The following is a 5,641-nucleotide window of genomic DNA, read 5'->3' as shown; positions in this document are numbered from 1 at the left end:
GGAACATTTAAAAGTTCTAAGTCCAACCTTGAAATAATACCTCAAAAAATAAAATTATGAAATCTTTTAAGAAATATTTATAAATTACATCACAATAAGTATATTTATATTTTAAATATATCTAAAATTTCTATATATGTAATGTCGGGTTAGTTTGGTTTCGGTTTGACTTTCTTTAGTTAAAACCAAACCAATTATAGTCGGGGTTTTTTTTTTCCAACACCAAACTAAATAAAACTAACTCATAATCGGGTTTTTTTTTTCTCGGTTTGACTCGAATTATCGAGTTGGTGCAGTTTATCGGTTTCCTTTGTACACCCCTATGGAGCGTAAACACGAATTTGTTTTTATTTTCAGGCAAATAAGCTATCAAAAACAGATCGATTTAATTTTGACAGCTGAACTAATTTAATTTTAATTTTGATAGCTAGGGACCGTCGTGCAATATTCACCACTTGGTCGGCAGTATTATTGAAGTGTTGACACTACAACCCCCCACAACTCCCCGGCCCCCCCCTCCCTTCACAAATTTCATTGTCATCATAGTTAGGCTGTTAACATATCCACTACCACATATTGGACTTTTCCTTTATGCAAAAGAAAAGAAAAACTTGAAAAATATTGTTTTGAAAAAAGACCTGGGAAGTAGAGAGAACGTACTACTGCAGCGGATTCTGGTGAATTAAACAAAAATAAAAAGGATAAAGAATTTCAAACTAATTAGCATCTTTTACTTGATGATTCTATGTGTAATTTTTTTTTTTTTTTTGTGAAAAATCGTCCAACAAATTTTACATGATGATATTTAGGGGTGTTAATTACGAACTGAACCAAAAAATCGGGTCAAACCGAAAAGTCAAAACACACATTAAATAAGAGAATTTGAGCTATAAATAGGAGAATTTGTATTAAGTGTAGGACACGAAAAAATGATCTGTACACAAAAGCCAAAATCTCGCACCTCCGGTACATACATAATCCGGTAGGAGCTTCGTACTGTCTTCTTATGAGGTTGGTATTTCTTCTATTGGGCTTCCTTGTAGAGCCATTATAGATTATGGTAGTTGTGTTATTTCTCTTGAACATCTGATATTAAGAGTGATTCTGTAATGTTTTCAAGCACAACTTCTATAATTCTTCTAGGTCCAATAATCAGACTCTTGATTTACTTGGGTGATGTAATTTCTTTAGTTTCCTTTTCCTTCTGATCAGCCTTTATGTAGGCTTAAACTATCCTCCGATCTATGGCTCATGGTATCAGTTATTACCTTAGCGTTTCCGGGGTGTTATGGGATATCCATGATACAATCTTCTAACAATTCAGTCCTTTGTTTATGCCTAGGGTTCAATTCTTTCTTTTAACTTATATTGGAGTCTTCTATGGCTGTATGATTGTCAACAAATATGCTGCCTGGATAATGCTCCAAAATCTTGAGAGTGTCCATAACGTACTAACTCTGGATCATTAATCAAATAATTCTTTTGTTTGCTCTTATTCTACTTTACAACTTTCTCTCCTTTTGTTCTTCATATTTCTTTTATTATTGCCACCGGAGAACCTACGCTTTCAGGCTTGTACTTTTTCATATTTATTTAATTAATTTATTTCTGTTCTTAGCTATTTTATATTCTTGAATCAAAATAATTCACGTGTCTATAAGTCACGTTACAAATTCAACTGTACCGTTTTACGGGTAAACACGTACATCAACGAAAAATTATTATTAGACGACTAGAAAAATAACTATCATGTATTATTAAGAAAATTTTACCATAAAAATATTTTAATAGATCATATGTTTGTCAGTTTTTTAAAATTTTTACTAAACATATATTTATTTGTCAAAACTTTATCAAAATGAGATTAAAATAATATTTGTGTAACAAAACCGAAAAACCAGAGAAAACTTAACCAATTTTCAAACCGATATAATTATTTTGGTTTGGTTTTGTTTAAAAACGAACCAATGACATCCCTAATGGCATTGCTATCAATACGTTACACACACATATATATTCTGACCAGTCGCTAATCTATTCCATTCATTAAGAATGAACAATTTGGGTAATATTTTTACGTGTGTGTATTTATTTGTTAACTTATTAACTTATCCACATGAAATGACATGCCAAACAATTTCAATGGTTTCCACGATTCTTTAATTCCTTACACAAGGAGAGTCTACGTACAATGATAAAAGTTGCCGATGTATAATTAGAAGATCACATATTTAAGTCGTAAATTTTTTCCCCTCAAAATTATAAAGGAAATTATATAAAATGTAGATGTTATGTGGTCTAATATAATACACAACAAAATAAAAATAAAAATAAAATGTTCAGTAGAGAACTAAATACGAATTAATAGTATAACTCTTTTGCGTATTTTAAATTTTTTTGGTTTTTTATTAGGTGTTTGCTTTAATGATCGACTAGCAAATTCGTGCAGGAAAATCTCGTTTTTAGTGGGTAAATCGCTTTCTTATTAAATGTGATGTTACTATCAAGGCTCGAATCTGAAATCTTTAGTTAAGTACGCAGGAGTATTCCAAGTGCTGCATATCCTAAGTTATTAACTCTGCATCTTTGTTTTCCTATCGCTTTTCCATACTCAGACCTAGGGGTGTTCATAAAAACCCGAAAAATTGAACGAAACTGAAAATCAAACCAAATCGATACTTTTTTGTTTGATTTGGTTTTGGTTTTGAATTTTAAAAACCGATCAAATTTGATTTGGTTTTGGTTTTAATCAGAAAAAATCGAACCAAACCGATTATAGGATTAGTTATTTCAACACACACACATACACACACACACACACACACACACACACACACACACACACACATATATATATATATATATATATATATATATATATATATATATATATATATATATATATATATATATATATATATATATATATTGTCACACCTCCTTTTTGCGCGCCCCGCCCCGAAGGGTTAGATGCGCGGGTGGAGTTTTTCCAATTTAAGTGACAATATTCGAAAATGGGATTATTTATTTAGTTCAGAGTCGCCACTTGGGAAAGGTTTGGCTTTTGGTGTCCCAAGTCACCGGTTTATCTTGAATCCCAAATCGAGGAGATTTTCGACTTTTCCAAATGAAGTCTGCGAACCAGAAATTCTAAGTAAGGAATTCTGTTGACCCGAGGGAAGGTGTTAGGCACCCTCGAATCCCGTGGTTCTAGCACGGTCGCTTAAATTGTTATAATGGCTAAATATCTGATTTAAATACATATTATGACTTACGTGCTTTTATTAAGTTTAGAACCGCTTTTATTATTATCACTTATTTTTATAGAATTGCAACGTCGTGAAAACGCATCTCGAACCACGTCACAATCAATGCACCCGTGATCGTCGACACATTTGGACTTCGTTGAGATTCGGATTTGGGTCACATCAATGTGCACCCGAATTTAAGAATGTGATTTAATTAAGCCGCGCCTACAGAGTCTAACGCGTTATTATCTTTGTATAAGGCCATGAAATTTATTAAATGGCCTATCTTGAATTCTAAATAATTATCATGATTATTTATTGAGAGCCCCGCAATTTTGCATCTTTATTTGGCGAGGCTCATCTCTATTTTAGAAAAGGATATCCTAAAATAGCTACATTTCTAACGCATTTGTCTCTAAAACTAGAAGAAAAGGTACATGCTGATTCAATTAAGGTTTTTGTCTAATCCGGATTTTTGTCAGTTTCTGATTAACTACTTATAAAGTAAAAAACGTCATGCCTCGCGAGGATGTTTCAGTCGAACAAAAAAAACTACATATGAGATTGATGAAATGCAATACCTAATCCGAATATTTCTTGAATTGAACTCAACTAAGCTTATGTGGACTAGTCTTAACTAAACAAAACTAGTGAAACCAGAACAATATTGTATAAGGTCGAAATATACATGCCCACAAACAACTACAGAGTTAAAATACAACAGGGCAAACTCAGTCAGATATCAATACATACTTTCAAACTGCTGGATTATAAACTAATCAATTTTCACAAGCCCGTTAATGTACTATGAATATTACAGCAAATGCTTGAACTTCTTCAACCTTTTTCATTTCATGCTTTCAAACTGTTTCAATTACATCAATATGGGCTTGAAATGTGTACCTGAAAATGCTGAATGTGCAAAGGAGAAAAAGAAGAAGATGTTGAAATCAGCAGCAAAAGAAACAGGACTAGCAATAGCAGCAGGACAGGGCAGCAGCAAAACAAAACGAACAGCAGAAAGGGCTCAAGTGCAGAAATGCAACTATGGCCAATAGAAAGAAATAGCCAAACGAGAGCACAACCCAGTGGAATAGAATCAAGAACTCCAAGCAGACCAAACCAATAGTGAACCAATGGAAAACACTTGACTAAATAGACACAGCTGGAACTTCAAACAATCAGAATTGATTTCAACGAGTTAAACAACTGAAAACCCAAATAACAAATAGGAAGAAACAATTTCTGATTGTAGATTGTATAATTTCTGTATCTCTTTGTATGTCTTTCAAGCTTTCTCTTTCAACACTCCTCACAGTGTGTTCCCCTTTCCTTTATTTTCTGATCTCCTCTCCCTCTAATTCTGTCTATTTCTATCTCCTAATTCTGTCCCTCTCTATATCCCTGTGTGTGTCCTCCCAGATGGTCTCCTATCCCCCTTTTTATAAGCCTCAAACTCAACCTTTTAACAGCCTGTTTTCAGAATATCACCATGCCCCTCCCATGTGCATTTTCATTTCAGATTCCCATTAGTTATTTAAGTATTAACCTCCATCAACATTCCCTGGCAGATTTAGCTTTTAAAGGGTTTAATACTTTTTTAAACTTAAAGCAAGGTATGGGCAGTAGAATCTATCTGACAGCATATGCTGTCAACACATTTTAAAATTAAAAGCCCCTTTTATGAAGGAAACAGGCTGTGCACAATGCACATGCTGTGCACAAGTGCACATGCCATCAACTCAGATTTCAATTAACAGACCAAGCCTTAGGTTTCTGAAATCATATTAACAGCTATAAGTAACTGGACTTGGTTCTTAATTGTTTCAAGCAAATGTTCATCAGAAGCAAATTGATTTAACTTTGTTCGGATAGCTGAAACTAATTGACGACATATGTCGACTCGACTATATTAGCATTAACATACACAATCGGAGCCAAAAAATCAGACATTTAAACAGTATCGACATATGATTTGAATTGTACTGGATAAACAAAATGGTGCTCGGGAAGCCATTTGATCAGTTCAATGTAGAGAATCAGCTAATTGCACACCACTTAACATACACATTATCAGGGCAAATAGAAAGACTCATTCAAACAAACAGAAGTTCAGGCAAAGTGGACAAACAGAAGTTTAAAACAAATATGAACAAACTTTTAAAGACCAATCACACGGACTAAAAAAAATAAGGAAAAGAAAACAAGACTCACCTCAAATCTTTGAAAAATCAAAACCTTGACTCGGATTTGGACAGACCTTCCTTAAGGCTGAATGGATTTTAATCGAAGTGTTTCTCAGATGAGAAACACTTTGATTAAAGTCCATTAGACCTTAACCTCTTCGGTTGAACCGGTATAAACCAGTGACGAAGAAATACAAAAATTTCCAA

General features: G+C 33.4%; 1 long non-coding RNA gene across 1 annotated transcript; it reads left to right on the top strand.

The window, feature by feature from the left end:
* Positions 1-917: 917 nt before the first annotated feature.
* On the top strand, positions 918-4,581 carry LOC138872576 (uncharacterized). The gene is made up of 2 exons (XR_011401002.1): positions 918-1,011; positions 4,175-4,581. It is a non-coding gene; the product is annotated as an uncharacterized lncRNA (long non-coding RNA).
* The last annotated feature ends 1,060 nt before the right edge of the window (positions 4,582-5,641 follow it).

Source organism: Nicotiana sylvestris, chromosome 7, assembly GCF_000393655.2.
Source record: "Nicotiana sylvestris chromosome 7, ASM39365v2, whole genome shotgun sequence".
NCBI classification, from domain to species: Eukaryota; Viridiplantae; Streptophyta; class Magnoliopsida; order Solanales; family Solanaceae; genus Nicotiana; species Nicotiana sylvestris.
Note: the sequence above shows the minus strand (reverse complement) of the source record. Positions and strands in the feature narration are given on the sequence as shown.